Raw genomic sequence first — 16,908 nt, 5'->3', positions numbered from 1 at the left:
TGATACACAGAAGACACATATTTAATATTGATATCTCTGATCTCTCCACATTTTGTATTCCTTCTGCTGTCCAACCGATGCTTGTCACTGAATATTTCCATGGAAGAGTGGAAAAACAATTTCAGGTACAAATCAACTTTCTGATAGGAGTTCATCCAGCCCTAAATTTTTCATCTTTGGCATCTCTTTACCTACGTGAGTGCTGAAGTGTACATCATGTCCTGTCACCCAGATGCAAAACACCAGCGCCTTTTAGCATCTCAGCCACATACCTGGCATGTCTCCCTCAAGGAAACAATGTCTCTCAACAACAATATTGATTTTTAGAAGCATGCAAATTGCACAAAGGTAGGAATTGTTGATCACAGGATTAGCACTATCCTAAAACTACATCATCCTGAGCAGTTGGGATTCCCAAAGCTGCCTCATGGTGTGATCATCTGCAACACTCCCAGATTCCTGCATCTGTATTAATTACTCATCCAAATAAACCAACTTTCACATTTAATTAGGGTTCACCAGGTAAAGATTTCTCTCTAAATGAAAATACTGATGTTGCAAAAAAACCCCCAACAAAACAACCAAACAAAAAACAGAACAAAAAACCAACACCGAAGAGGAATAATGCAAGTGGCTTCAGCCAATTTTCAACTCCAAATTCTTAAGAAAAGAAAAAAAAGACTGTGGACATTAAAACAGAATGACCCAGGAATCTAGATTCTAGCCATCTTCTTTCTGCTGCTTCTCTGTGATCCAGACTCCTTGGTTGAGCTGTGCCCCTCCAGCACTGATCTCCAGCCTGCTGGCTCCACAGTGCCCAAGAGGAGCCTGGCAGGATGGAGTGCTCAGCCTGGGGTGACCTTGGGTGACCCCAGGCTGCTCAGGCTCTCTCCAGGGACAGCTCCAAATACAGCTGGATTGCTGGGTCACAAACCAAAATCTTTTCAGTCCTTGGAGACAAGGATACAGAAGGAGGTGTATATGTGTGAAATAGGTTGTTCTGTTGTTTGCTCAATTTTTTTTCATCTGAGTATTAGAAATATTTGGATTTATTTTGTCTATGATTAGAACAAGATTGAAATTAGTTCTCATTATTAGACAAATTGCTGGATGTCCACAAGAATCCTATATTGTCTATCTTTCCTACATAAATAATAATAGCTATTTTCTCTGGCTATGAATATTGCATGTCAAAGTTAATCTTCAATTCCCTTTGCTTATTTTTTAAGTATTTTTGCTGCTCCTTTAGAATAATATAGAAATGCTTTTCAGCATGCTAAGTGTCTGCCACCTCTTGCAGGCAGAGTTAATGTCTCCTTGGAGTTTTCCATTATTCCCACAGTAGTAGAGTTTCATTCCTTCATTTGTAAAATTTTCTTTCTTTCTGCATAACTATGCGCACAGTCTGCACCACAAATCATTATTTCTAGATCATGTGTCTTCTGCTGAAAGAAATTATCTTCTGCAAGTGTTTTTCTAGTGGTGCTTGGTACAAAAAGATTTCCTGAGCTTTCTCCTTTTATTCCTCCTACATACCATCCTTGATCAGAAATATCTCAGGATGGTGGAGGGATATCAAGAAAAGAAAAAGAAAAGAAAAAATTTTCTTATCATTACCCCTAATAGCTCCATGGCAGAGATTCAGCAGATTCAGAGATTCAGCAACAGGAGTTTGGCTTTTGTAGCACGGGCTGTAATGAAGAGCATCACTCAAGCATCTCTGCAGCTGCACATTGCTCTTGTTGGCAGCACCTGTGAGAGCCAGAACACTTTCACCATGGCTTTGCAATGTGGACAGCCCTCAAAGTAGCAGGAGATTCACCCTAGCCTTCTAGTTTGTCAAAAAACCCCTTTCTTCAACAGCAGTGGTCTAGATAGAATCAAGAACCATTAGTGCTATCCTAAACGGATATGTCCTAAGAAAAAAAAAGTGTTAAGAAAGCAAGTAAAGGCAAAAAGAAACAACAAATTAAAATTACTTTCCCTTGAGAGTTTAATTTTAATGGGCACCCTGTGCCAGTGTGACTGTGTGAATCAACCACCCAGGTAACCACGGTGACCCCGAACTGCAGCTGAGATACAAAGATTGGGGTTTTTCATTACCTGGCTAACAGCGTTGGACAGCAGAGACACGTGGGGAGGCTCAGTTCATCCTTGCACACAGCACTGGAGCAGAGGGGCTGGTACTGCCTGCTCCAAAGGGCTTCTCACACGCACTATTTACCACAAGGCTCTGTCTTTAGGATCCCTCTCTCTTTCTTCTCTCTCCCTCTCTCTTTCTCCCCTTCCCCAGCCCCAGCAGGAAGCTCAAGTGTATCTCTGAGACTTATCTCCACACAGGAATTCCACCTCTCAAAACAGGCAGAGGAAGAACAATACTAGCCATAAAACAGAGTTTTCTCACACTGACATTCTTAGCATTCCCAGCTGCAAGGTCAGTTTGAGAGAAGCTATTACATCCTCTTTGTCAAATCTTCTGGTTTTAACCCTTTCCTCCCAACAGTGACATGTGCACTGAGCTGGTGACAAGTCACACAATCAGAGTATATCTGCCTTAGGCACCATGAGAGAAGAGCAGAGGATGCCCACACATTTTCCCATGCCATGTTGTAGTGTGTGATGGGAGCTCAGTGACATTTTTTGATGAGGAGGACTGGATGGGGGGAAGGTCTTAATGGCTTATCAGAGCCATTAAGAAAATTGGATAGGTGGAACCAGTGTCTCAGAGCAAAATGATATATTCCTGTATAACTCCTGAGATTGTACAGCTGTCATTTATTAAAGATGCAGCACTCCTGCTACAGCCTGTGAACCACTTGCTAGCACTGTCCATTTCAGAAAAATCATAACTAAATTCCTTCATTTTCATTCTGTTCTGTTAATGAAGTTCTTGTGTGTTTTTACATCTTGGATTCCTAATCGATCAAACACTTAAATCACCTAGGGGCAAATTATCTTCTTTGAGAAGGGAAGATACAATGAAAGACAAAAAGGTCCAATCATTTTGACTATCTTTTTTGTGTTACAGAAAAGAAAAAAGAGTATAAATCGAATGCAATTTTGCTTTAATTAAGAAAAATGAAAATAATTGTATATTCTATTTCCACTTGTGACACTTTGTTGTATGCTTGAAGTATAATTAAATTGCAGTCAGCCAATTTCAGAAGGAAAATTCTTGCAGCATCTGCTGAAGAGAAAACAGCTGTCTATAATAACAATCATCTGAGATTATTTAATTTATGATATTTTCATCCTGTGCTTGTTCACTTCTATTTTTTTCACTTGAATTTTTATATAATTATGCCATTTTGAATCCTTAGTTAACATTCACCTAATTATCTTTTTTTCCTTCTTATTTGGCCTTGTTTTCTATAGACACTTTTCCTCCTTTGCCCATTTCACCTCTCTTTTTACCTGTCTCACATGCACCATGTGAAAGGCCACTGGAGAGATCTTGTAAATAATCAGATCTGATCTGATTTTCATAAAAATATTTGGATGCCTTGTTAGGTGATGCTGAATAATGATTGCACCCCTTCTGCACAGCCTTTGGAAGAGATCAGGCAATGCAAAGGATTTGACCTTGACCTTACTACCTGAATGGCAATGATTACATGTAGATACTGCTTGTTCCAAGAATCATGCAAAATAGATGTGCCAGACTGTGTTCTCACTCACTGTTCAGTAGCTGTTTGGGGATAATTTACTTGTGAGATGACAGAATGCAGTTTACAAATTGTATCCTGTATACATAATGAGACAATCATTTCAGAAGAGTCTGAGCTGTCCAGCAAAACAGACACAGAGCAAACAGAAAGCCTGTGCTGGAAAGGATGAGCATGTTTGTTTAACCTGACAGGGTCCTGGTTAGGCTGTCATTTGCTTGCATGTAACTTCCACTGGTGGAAAATGAGGTCTCACAAATTTGCCCTGAAAAACTGCCCAAGCCAGTTTTCCCAAGGCTGTCTACAAACTCTTTGGACTTTTAGAAGATGTTGCTCTTCTCTGAATATGAAGTTTGAAAGTAAGGGTGCATAAACTGAAAATGGGTGGGGGGAGAAGGACAGATCTTTCTTTCCAATGGCACAGTGAGAGTGCTGTCTCCCAAAGAAAGGAGACAGCCAAGAACTGAAATTCAAGTTGTAAGCAGAAATGGCTTCCAGAGCAGTGTAATAAAGTGCATATATTTAACTCATTATTTTTAGTTTACAAATGTTTGTTGACAGGAGTGACAAATATAATTGTGCATTTGAGACTGAGGAGCAGGAGTGAAACATTCTGTCTCTACTTGAAATAAGTCTCCTTGTAATCCAAACAAACACACACCTGCAAATTCCTCCCAAGTCATCCAGCTGAAGCTCAGAAGATGACTCATGTTGTGCTTGACTGGAACACTTGCTGAGGTAGGCCTGTGTGGACTCGGCGTTTCGTGCCGTGGGATGTTTAATAGCTGGGAGTAGCGATGTTGCAATGCAGCAATTTTAAGCAAAGACTTTCTTTATTCCAAGCAACTGAAAAAGATCTACCAGAAAAGCATAAACACAGTTAACATGAGCTGGGGAAGAGGGAGAACCTAAGCACCACTGCAGGTCTGGATGTGATGTATATACTGCATCAGCTGATCTTCTCAGGTTCTCCCCAGTCATGCCATGGGTCAGTTCCTGTGGGGCAGCCCTAAATCAGGAGATGTTCCTGGATCAGGTCAGTACTGGTTTTGACCATAAAACACAGGTATCATACATTATTGTGATCAAACAACATATACTAGTCTTCAGCCAGCTTCTGAGATGTGTCTAGCTGGCATTTTTGCATGGAAGTGGGACTGGAGAAGAAACCATGGTACCATATTATACCATAAGTTGCCATTGGGTACAGAAGTCAGTGCATACAGAAATGTATAGCTCAAAAATATAGCAGTAAAAAATAAGAAGGGGCTCACAGTTCTATATCTTTGCCCTTTTTTGCTATAATTTGATATACTTATTCAGTTTCAAAGGATCATAATAGTGTGTAATTACTCTTTAAAATTACATCTATTTTTAGTAGGTTTGAATTATTGGGAACACCAGAATGAGGTTTGAGGACACGTTGTTCAGTGAGCAGGGCATGTCAGTGCTGTGTCTGGATAAGACAGGGGTGGGAGGTGTCTGCCACCACTCTCTACAAGATGCAGAACTGAACCAGGACAGGTGGACACAGAACTGACAGGGAAGAAACCACCATCAGGGTGTCACTGAGACTTCAGAAGGGCCATGAACTCCTGACCACCATGAGCTCTGGTCCTCTGACAGTTCTGGCTGGCTGGCCAGTAGTCAGGGAGTACTTATGTCAAGTGTCAGTGTTGAAGAGAGTGTTGAGTCTGTGTTTCACATGAAAAGAAAAACATTTAAATCAATGCTAATATTTGCATTGACTCAATGAAGATTAGGATTTTACCATGCTTTTTATCAAAATGACACTAGGTAGACCAGGACACAGTCATTACTTTCTCAAATAATGTCCTTTGATTTCTTTGATGATTTAATGTTAATTAAAGAAAGGGAGGAAGGAAGATGCTTGTCCATAGTGCTTTTTCCTAGAAATGAGCTCAAACCTAGAATGAAGTTTGGAGCTGGTGCTCTACTTAGTCCTTCTTTTTCTTTGGAAGTATACAGTAGAAAATAGTTATTCCTTTGCTCTTCTGATGTTTAATTTTGATCCCACAGGGACAAGTGCTTTGCAAATATCTTAAGGAGATGCACTGTGCTGTGAGGAGAAATCCAGAGGGACCTGGGCAGGCTTGAGAGCTGGGGCTGTGTGAACCTCATGAAGTTCAACAAGTCCAAGTACAAGGTGCTGCACTTGCATCAGAGCAATCTCAAGCACAAATACAGGCTGGGAAGAGAGTGTATTGAGAACAGCCCTGAAGATAAGGACTTGGGGATGCTGGTGAATGAGAAACTCATCATGATGTGCACCTGTAGCCCGGAAAGCCAATTGTGTCCCCAGCTTCATCAAAAGCAGTGTGACCAGCAGGACAAGGGAGGGGATTCTGCCCCTCTACTCCATTCTGGTGAGTTCCCACCTGCAGCACTCATCCAGTTCCAGGGTCCCAAATGTAAGAAGGACTTGTACCTGTTGGAAAACGTCCTGAGGAGGGCTACAAGTATGATCAAAGGGCTGGAGCACCTCTCCTTTGAAGGCAGGCTCATAAAATTTGGGCTGTTCAGCCTGGAGAAGAGAAGGTTCTGGGAGAACTTACAGCACCTTCCAGTGCTTCTAGTACAGCAAGGGGCTACAAGAAAGCAGGAGAGGGACTTTTTATGAGCACATATTGTGATCAAACAGGGGGAATAGCTTTAAACTGAAAGAGGGTATATTTAGTTTGGAAATAAAGAAGATATTCTTTCCTGTGAGGATGGTGAGATATTGGAACAAGTTTTCCAGAGAAGTGGTAGATGCCCCATCCCCTGACATGTTCAAGGCCTGGTTGGATGGGGCTCTGAGTAACCTGGTCTAGAGAAGGGTACACCTGCCCATGTCAGGGATGTTGGAAGTAGATGATCTTTAAGGTTCCTTCCAACCCAAACCATCCTGTGACTCTATTTCATTAATCCTTTCAACACACAGAAGATTCAGAAAGGAGTCCTGCTCTTTTTGTCCCTTCTGCACCAACAAAATATATATCTCAGAAATTGAGTCCAAGATTTTAAAGAACATATACATGTCAATCTTAATTGCATTTTCTATGTGATCTTCTCTGGATGGTGGGAAAGTAATCAAAGACAAACAAAAAAAGATAAAATGCTAGCAAAAAAAAAGGAGAGACCTAGTGTCATTTCCCTAAATGGAATCTCATTATATCTGTATTTTGAAACTGAAATAAAAATGTTATCTTCCACTTCTGTTTCTGCAATAACGTTGCACAATATGGGGACAAAAAGCAGATTCGCTCCAGTTGCCTAATTGGACAGAAGTAGTTGCTGAATGCCAGCCTGACCTAAATGGAACTGAAGGATTTTCACCAACCTTTCATCCTTTTATATTTTCTAAGGTTAATCTTCCTTCCTTTGTGATTCCTTCACTAGGCTGCAGCTGGGAGAACAAGAGGTGCAGCTGAACTCAGAGCATCTTTCCATGCCTAGCTCATAAGGAAGAGGTTTGCCTGAGGCAAGAACTAAATGACCTGCTCATAATCAATGTTTCTCAATTAATTTAATCTTTTCTCTTGCAATCAGTTTGTCATGAAGAGACCAGATTATATAAATATATTAATCTAATGTCATTTGATGAATGCTTCAAGAAAAAATAAAGTTACTGTCTTTGTATTGATAAAAACTGTCACTTCAAGGCTGTTTGCCAGTCATTATGGCATCTCTGCTGAAACTACAACAAAAGAAATGGGCTCATTAGGACCACTCTGAAGTTGTCCCCTGGACAGGACAGAGCAGCAGGTAGCATCTCAGTTGGAAGTAAAATTTTGAGTTTCAGTCACAGCTAACCAGCTAAGTTGGTTCAAATTATCTCCACAATTTCAAACTAGAGATGGAGGATGCGCCCAACCTGTAACATTTTTCATGCATATGGTAGCATGAAACACAGCTAGAGCAAAACATAGAGCAGGGCTGCATTTTGCCTCTCCCTTTGCTCTGAGATGGCCATCCTCCCCCCTTTTCCAAATAGAGATGTTGAAGGTGTGAGTTGGAGGGATAAAATGCTGTAGATTATATCTAGCCCACCAGTACAGAGAAGTCTGCTGCAGAGGCATATTGTCAGGAGAAGAGAGATCTCAGGATCCTCAGCCCCATGCAAGAGGGTCGTGTGATACATGAAGCATTGATGGCAGGGGCTGCAGCTTTCAAATATACAGATTATCATTTAGCAGCAGTCTTGATTTGTGTGCTATAGATTATTTTATACCAGTTAAGCAGATGCAATAGCAAGTAGCAGCAGGAAAGCAGAATGCCTGGAAACACAATGCAGCCAGTGCTGGTTTCCTGTGCTGCTTCACAGATTTCCTGTTACCTGCTGGGCTCTGCAGGTGAGGGGTTTAGCTGCTTCCTCCCAGTGGCCACTCAGATTAAAAGCCTGAGCTCTGTGACATATGGCTGCTCCAGTTGCAGTGGATGTCTCAGCTTGTTTCCAACAATTTACCAGAATGGCACTTATAGATGTCCAATTAAATTGTCCCATTTTATTGGGGAAAATGCTTTCCCAACGGTACTGTATGCCACTGAATAGAATTCAAAAATCACTTTGCCTGTTATGACTTTTATTTTCATAAAGAATGCAAACATGAAATACTTAATGTGATGTCCTAATTAATGCAAATATGCCAAACCCCTTTATTTTCCAGAGAAAATTGTATTACACTGTTACATTTCCTTATTTCGTGGCTGCATATTTTATATTCTGTAACCATGGTTACTGTGTCATTAAAGTCTATTCAGAGGGAGTTGGGCATAGCATCAAGCTATCGCAGAGAATGATTGCTTTTGTAAATTTAAAAGAATCTCTTCAGCTAATTACTGTGAGTTTGTGTAAATTGGACCAATGGAGAGCATGAAATTTGGAACAAATTATTGTAGTCTGAAGCAAATGAAGAATATTTTCATTTGATTTAGGAACTTGCCTTCTGTATCACAAACCTCTTAAACTTTTAATTGTGTAAAGCTCAAGCCATACACTGGCACATTGCTGATACAGGAGCACAGACAGCCCTGGCTGAACTGGGACATGAATGGTCTTAAATAGAAAGCACTGGCAATGGGCAGAAAGCTGGGGAAAGGATAGAACATGCCCAAGCTGTTCTGATTTTGCATTGTTTGGAAATTCTAGAAGGAAATTCAGCTGCTTGGAGATCTTTTGAGTTGTCTCTTACCTGCCAATTAAGTATATGTTTCCTACATGTGGTGCACTATGTATTTGGATAGAGTGGGGCTCTCTCCTCAACGGCCCAGAATTGTAGTAGCAGATGTAAAGTAGGATCTTGCTATCACATTTCCTTAATCCTTCTTCAAACACTGATATCCTTATCAGAAAACAACATAGTCATGGCCACACAGATGCCTAGCAGCCTTTGAACTGTTTAGAAAGCTGAATCTAACAGTTAAATACCCTTGTACTCTGTATGCTACTAATCACTTTTGCAGCCTGCCCCCCCAACTTTTCAATAGTTGCATGATTTGTGGCATCCTGATATGTTAGTAAGAATTTTCCATTCCTCCCTGTGCCTCTGTCCTTGTCAAATACTTGGGGTTTTTTTTGTTCCAGCAGCCTTTGAAACATTTGCATGGGACACTGCCACAGTGAGTTCAGTAACTGCACTGAAGTGAGGGTATGTGGGGTGATGGCTCCCATCAGCAGAGCAGCTGATGGCTTATCCCTGTCCTGTCCTGGCTTATCTCTGTCCCCGTACTGCCACACACCCTCCATCTGCCAACAGCCAGGGGCAGTGAATTTTCTGAGTTTCATCTCTAATAATAGTTCATCTGCAATAGCAGATAATGATATTGATCTTACTGCTCCTCATGGACTCAGGGAACCTCATACTGTCCTGATACAAGCTGATGTTCGCTTTGTATTGTGTTGCTTGTGTAACACTGCGTTACAGCAGACATTTTTCCTTCTCCCAGATCTCAGAGAATAAGCAGAAAATCAACAGCACCTTCTCCAGATGATACTGAACACAAACTCTGTAGGGCACCATAAAAACCTCCTGCCCCAATCACTCTTCTTCCCCGTATTTTGAATTCTAACACGGGAGCTGTAGAAGAAACCACATTGTCTCCATCAGCTTTGGGGAACACATTTTCACAGATGAATGGGAGGAAAACCTAATATAAATCTTGAGCAGTCACCAACGATCCTTGTCTATTCACCATTATCCAATTTTGTCCCTGAAAGCAGCTCTGCACAGCCTGGCTATCAGTACCCAGCATGACAGACTTGGCAAGATGAAGATGCAAAATCTGAATTTCCGAATGACCAGCGCCAGTGTGGCCAGTCACAGGCTGGCGCAAGCAGTCCTCAGACAAACAGTTGCTAAAGTAGGGGTGAAAAAATCCTGCCAGTGCTAAAAACACTGAGTCTCACATAGCCTTTTTTGTAACAAATAATTAGGCTGTTTTGATTTCAGTACTGTTAATTGAATAAATAAGAATAAATAAGATCAGTAACATGACACAGGCCTGTCCAATCTCCCTAACCTGATCACCAACAGAGTTGCAATTTTGCGGCTCAGGCTCTCTACCAACCTTTTCTCCACTAAGAGGTCCTTCCTTCTTTTTTTTTTTTCTGCATTTGTTCACTTGTCAAATTTATCAGCAGGATGCCTGAGCTCTACCTAGGAAAATATCCTGTCAGGACGTAGATAATGGCATGGTATGGTATTGTATTTATCTTTCTGTGGTATTTTTGCATCATTTTGGAAAAGGCCAAGTATGCCTGCAAAGATGTGGTGTTATCAGAGAACATTTCAAAACCTATTTTGCACTCAGAGGGTTAATAATGGGAGAGACAAGCACTCAACATCACCAGCAGCAGGTGATCCTGCATCTCCTCATTTGCAGCAGTTCAACAAAACCAGCCTCCAACCCTGTTTGGAAAGTGTGGGCATCTCCAGTAGCTCAGAGCTTGGTTTCCCTCTCTTGTATTGCTCCCTGGCAGATGTAAACTACTCACTGGTAATGCAGGGTGGAAACACACCCCATCTCAGTCAAAAGCCTTAGGAGCATACATGAGACACACATTTGTGTGGAGACACAGAGAAAAACTGCCCTCCTGGCAAATGTGGTAAGCATATAATCCTCCATGTGACAGGGGCTTGCAGCAAGTACAATGCAAGAGAACTACAGAGCACTCCACTTGATACTTCAGTCTGCTGCTTTGCTCATGGCTTCTGCTAAATCCACACTGCATTTCCCATTAAGTTAGTAAATGCTCATTTCAGAGAAACCCTGGCTTTTTTTTTTAACATTTCCAAAAATAAAGCATAACCAGAGGGTTCCCGTTATGTAACATAAATATTTTATTATCTTCCACATTACTCACTTGCAGAAAAATAATCTAGACACAGTTTTGGCCTCTTTCATTATATAGCCTTGAAAAATATGATGCCATACTGCTCAGGTTGTTCTCCAGAACCATGGAATATTGTATTATATATACCTAACCCTTTGCCAAGTTGAAAAGACAGGAAAAATGTACTTCTTACACCAACTCCTATTGCTTTTTATCCAAAAATAATTGTGCCTGACAATGTATTCTTTCTGCTTAATGGGTATTTTTTTTTATTTTTCAACAATACAAAATTGCAATTTCTGCTAGATTCATCATTCCATGCCACAGAGCTGTAAAAATTAAATTAAAGATCCTGCAGGTCTTGGTCTTCCCAGGCTAAGTGCTGTGCCATGGGGAGCTCTGCTGGGGTTTGCCAGGTTGCTGCACAGATGTAGCTGCTTGTGTGTTGGAGCATATGCAATGAGCCACAGTGCCACAGTCTCTGGGCTCACTAACAAAGGGGCATCTCCATGCTTTTATTAGCTCGATGGTTCTCAGTTCCAGACTGTTCTGTTTTGGCAGGGATAGAGTTGATTTTCTTCATAGTAGCTGGTATGAGGCTATGCTTTGGATTTGTGCTGAAAAGAGTGTTGATAGTTCAGGGATGTGTTTGTTACTGCTGAGCAGGGCTTACACAGCATTAAATCTTTTCTGCCTCTCATCCCACCCCACCAGTGAGGAGGCTGAGGGTGCAGAAGGAGTTGGGAGGGGACACAGCCAAGACAGCTGATCCCAGCTGACCCAAGGGGCAATTCCAAATAATTTGGCAGATTTGGGGCTGATGAGGAAATGCACATCACAGCCCAGGCTGCCAGCAGCCATCAGATTTCCTGGTTTTCCTTCCCACTGGCAGGGATCTTTGGGAAACAAGCTTCAAGAAGTGTTTTGAAGGTTGTTCTAAAGTTCAGACTAGACAAATGACCTGTGCATTAATGGGCCACCTGCCATCTTTGCAAACATACCAGGCCTAATCAATACAAGTGAAGGTAACCAGCACAACATCCTTACTTGGCTGCATGAGACATGTTTTCCAGGAATCAGGAATGGATAAGGCTACTGAGTAGTCAGCCTCCTCCAGAAATATCTTTCTCAATTCTTCTCCACACATAATTTAGCAACTGCTGTATTTCTACAGGATTTCTAATTGAAATCCTTCCCTGAATGTCTGGGCCTCTTCCCGTGCACTAAGGAGTCGCACAAGTGCTCATAGATCAGGCTGGACATGTCCATCAAGGGCCACTGCATGTCCAGAAATCCTCAGTGCATCCACAGCATCAGCATTCAGTGCAAGTGCTGCTGTGCTGACCTTCTCTGAAGGCACATGTGCTTTTAGTCTTATGCAAAAGGCTCGAGATGTCTCAAATATCAAGGACCAGAAAGAGGAGAACCTCACTAGGCTATGCAGCAGTCCAGCCTGGGGCTTGCTGCAGAAGGAGCCAGAGGGGAGGGGGATTATCACTGCAGAGCCAGCCACATAAAAGGCAAGGTACCAAGCTGCCTAAGAAAACATGCCTCATTAAACACTTCATGCACCTACCCAGGAATCACCCAACACAGTCCTTATGATTCAAGCACTACTTGAGGCCATGTCAGCCTGGCATAATGAAACTCTCCATTTAGTAGATATCAGGGCTATTTAAGGTTTGTTAACATTTACAGTTGACTTCATTTTTATTTGAATTACATGCCAGAGATACCAGTAATATTTTGGTATTCTTGCCAAAGAAAACTTTTAATATTTACAGACTTTTTGCATGCCAGCTGGCTGATGCTAAGAGTTTGAGTTGAGTTCTCTTCAAAACAAAATTATTGGAACCAATTACATAAGTCTCATTGACAGTTTACTTTAGCTTTCATTTCCAAGGCATCAATATTAGCATCTATGATTTATTTTGCAGCCTTCTGTGGGGAAAGGAAAGCCCTCACCTCTATATACATGTTAACATTTATATGAATCATCCAGTAATCACTTGGATCTAAGAGCTGAGTGTCATGTTTTAAACAGGATGCAATTGAGCTCCCAGGCATAAAATTAGTAGATTGGGCCATCCAGGAAACATACATGATAGGCCACCAACTGTAAGCTAATGCTCCAAAAAGTTTTGGTCAATGGATTAGGCAATGCCATGAAATAGTCTCATTGGCAAATTTGATCTCAGAATCCTGCTTCTTTTCCCAAAAGGATTAAATGATACAGCATAATGTGTCTTCTTGTGCTCCTTTTTTGTTAGCTTTTAGCCCCAAATCTTGGTCCTTCTTTAGGCTTTTCAGAAATCCAGGCATTTAATCCTGACTCTGTGTCTGGACTTTCTTGTGCATACTGTATCACTTTGAGCTTTTTTACTCCTAGTCCTCTCTTTACTCAGATATTTCTTCTTTAGGATCACCAACACACATGTTCCTATTTTGAGTGTCCCTCAGTTCTGAATGGTGGCATGAGCTTGTGCTGATGCTGGTTGAAAGCACCTGCCCATCATTTAAGACAGCTCTAAGATAGGAAGCTGATGCTTTGTTTTACCTGCAATACTGGCATGTTCAACACAGTTGTCACCGATTACAATGAAAGAATGATTTGATTTATTTGCTTGCAAACTACTGTGTATGATACTGCTTTCAGAAGGGAGTCATGGGCAGGCAGGAGGAAGGTGGCTGTTCTTTGTGCATGACAGCTGCCCAGGGGAGAAGACAACCCTCCATGATGGGGAGATGGTCCTTCCACAGGTAATGATAAATATGGCCCAGTGGGAGAAGCCTCCACATCTCAAGGGGTTTTGGTGTATTTCTTCTGCTGGATCTTCACAGTGCTCTAGAGGACTACTCCCTGCTGCAATTCAGCAGCAGGACTGTACGTTTTGCGCACCAAATGTAGTGCCATGAGGCCCAGCCAGCCCTACAGGAGTTTGTGCAAACACTCCCTCCCAGTCAGGGCCCCATTCATGCTGTCAGCTTTCAGCAGAGCACAAGCTGTGCCCACCTCCAAGAGCAGCACAGTGATTTAATACAGGCAGGTTCAGCTTTCCTGGGCATTTTGAGGAGGCCAATGCTGGTTACAGTAGCCCAGAAGCAACACTAAGTTAACTTTATCCAGGGTACAACATAACCAGGTTACATTTCCTCTGCAATCTGCTCTGGAGCAGCCTGTGCTTCCTGGGTGCTTGCAAGGGTGGATCTCATCTAGCAGACCTTCAGTCCCCAGAATGGGGAAAAATCCCTCAATCACCACAGTTGAGAGATAATCATATCTTTAGTGATGGTAAGGGCATTGTTGGGCAAGGTAGTACAAGGAAAAGGGAACAGTTGCACCAGGTGTGTCCACAGACAGTGGCAGAACAAGTCTTAGGAGAGCAATGTACTTCACATCTCAGAGCCTACAGCCTACCCAACCCCACTGATGACCACCTCCAGTGGGTGCAGGACAGTCTCAGATATGGTATCAAAAGCATGTTATTTGGTCCCCCTGACACTTGCAGACAATTTTGAGCTACAGATATTTTCTGGACAGCCACACCACAATGGAGTTCTACATGACATTTTCCTTCCTTATCTTCCTCAAAAAGCAAAGTGAGTCTCAAGATCCCTTGCATACCCAAACAGACAGCTATGAGGGCTGTTGAAATTCTGATGACAATTTTAGGACCTTCCCTACAAAGAATACTTTTTATCTATCCTGCTGAAATTTCAGCACACTATATACCTAAGCAGTAATGCTGCAAGATCAGATATCTTCAAATACCAAGGCATTAAACTATATTTCTTTATTCTTTTGCACTGGCAACTTCTAAAAATAAAAGAGCTGGTTGAATCCTGACTTAGTAAGTGAAGAAAAATAGTAGTATTCCTGTAGCATCAAAGTACCTTCTGAATATGTGTCTAGAATGGCTTGTAAAAACTCTAAATAGGGTTTCTTTGCCACGTAGCAAGTACTATTGCCAATGTCTTGGGGAAATAGCTGGAAATGATATTAAAGGAAGTAAAGAAAAGGTGAAGGAGGAAACTGCATGTGAAAACATTCTTTCCCTGATCCATATCTGAATGTTCCCAGTCAACAAGCTCTCAAGTCTTCACTTGAACTGTGCATCAAAAGAAGCAGCCAGTGTGTATTCTCTTGTCAAGCTCACTTCAAACTGATGCATAACAGCCATGCACTAGCCAAGGTCATTTCAAAGGTGTTTACTTTGACTGCAAACTAAATTTGTCTCTCTTCACTCAGATATAAAGTCAGTAATATTTGTAAATCAAACATTGTAAGGCAAAGGTCTGACTTGAAGCTGATGCTCACACTGGAGGTGGGAGCATGAAACAGCTGTATAACAGTAATACTTCCCTGGAAATGCTGACACGATTATACAATGGAGACCAATTCATAGGCAAGGTCTTGGGAAATGTTTCTAGGGCAAGGTATTGATACCTGCCAGGGCAATACTAGACCCTCTTCAAGGGCTGCCCTCCCAGCCCATGGGTGGCACTCACTGCCTGGCCCAACACCTTCACCCATTTCTTCTGGCCTGGCTTCATGTCACTGCCCATCAGCAGACACAGCAATGGCCCTCTCCTAGAAGAGAGAGCCCTGTCACACCCTGCTACCAAGGCAAATGAGATCTGAAGCATCCTGAAAACAGCCTTGAGCATTTACTTTCTTAAACTGGACCTGAGACTACTTTCAGCTTTGGCAGCCCCTGGGAGCAGCCAGCTTCAGGTACAGCAGCTCTCATCTGGAGCACCTCATAATCTCAGGAGGTGCAGACTTGTGTCTGACGCTGCATTTGCAAAAGGTGTCTCACAAACCATGGCAGCTATTAGGTGGCCAAAGGACATGTGCCATGTCCCTACAAGACTCTGTGCAGGCACAGGCAGCTGTCTGGACAAGCCAGCTTCTGCCAGCACCAGTGCATCTTAAGCAACTAATCAAGGGCAAACACAACACCATTTTTCTGAACCTGACTTGCTCCTGTGCATTTGGATTATTTTCTTTTGTTTTTGTGCGCCACATAGTATGAATTTTATTTTGTTCAAGCTTCTGGGATTTTTAGCATATGTTTACAGTGTTACCAGGATAGTTTGCAGGGCTCCTTTAGCTGGCAAATATTTTTCCAAATTGCTTGAACTTTCATTTGCTCTTTCTGTACTGATAGTGATAATGAATTAACAATAGAATGGTACTCCTTGTGTAAATAGGGATGGTGATCTTCAAATCATCTCATGTGTTCCACTTTATGACAATTTTATGTTCTGCAACATGAAAAAAAACCAGTACTAAATTTACTTTAATGCTGCTAATGGAAGACAAAATGAGTTCTTTGTAGATAACTACTAGGTTCTTGACATTTCTGACTAAATACAGTATAGGGCTACATTTCCACTATAGTTCTGCAGTAGCAAGAATTCGCCTGTGTCTAATCAAGCAAGAAGTTAACCTTGAATACCAAACACAAAATCTATAAACTAAAAGCTAGAACTAACTTGATTTCCTGAAGGTCACAGAATTTAAATAGAACGGAGCAAATCCATCTGAAAATGAAACATTCTGCATTATTCCATATGTATAGCCTTATGTCTTTGATGTGGGATTTTCAGACTGTTGATTAACCCTTTAAAAATGTTTTAAGTAGTAGTAGTTTGAGTCGGATCTGTCCATGCTTATTCAGGGTTTATTCAAGCCAAGACAGCACCCCAGGGCAAGGATGTCATTGGACCTGTGCAGCCAGGAAGAACGAAGCAAGTCTTTCCTCCTCCCTTGTATGAGCACAGAGGTTAATGTAATACAATTCCTTGTGCTCCATTAACTTGTGAAGAGGATGCAGAAAAAGTTTGGCTCTGCAGCATTGTAGGGTGGGAGCAGATTCCCCTTGACCAAAGGGAGCAGGGAGG

The 16,908-nt window shown here is 41.8% G+C and overlaps 1 long non-coding RNA gene across 4 annotated transcripts; it reads left to right on the top strand.

The window, feature by feature from the left end:
* Positions 1–3,173: 3,173 nt before the first annotated feature.
* LOC136555435 (uncharacterized) lies at positions 3,174–7,317 on the top strand. Of its 4 annotated transcripts, none has more exons than XR_010783490.1 (3): positions 3,174–4,403; positions 4,509–6,052; positions 7,068–7,317. It is a non-coding gene; the product is annotated as an uncharacterized lncRNA (long non-coding RNA). The 4 variants fall into 4 exon arrangements; XR_010783491.1 differs by having other exon boundaries at positions 4,492–6,052; XR_010783489.1 differs by having other exon boundaries at positions 3,174–4,701; positions 5,706–6,052.
* Positions 7,318–16,908: the final 9,591 nt, after the last annotated feature.

Source organism: Molothrus aeneus, chromosome 1, assembly GCF_037042795.1.
Source record: "Molothrus aeneus isolate 106 chromosome 1, BPBGC_Maene_1.0, whole genome shotgun sequence".
NCBI classification, from domain to species: domain Eukaryota; kingdom Metazoa; phylum Chordata; class Aves; order Passeriformes; family Icteridae; genus Molothrus; species Molothrus aeneus.
The sequence above is the reverse complement of the archived record's forward strand: the minus strand, read 5'-3'. Positions and strand labels throughout refer to the sequence as shown.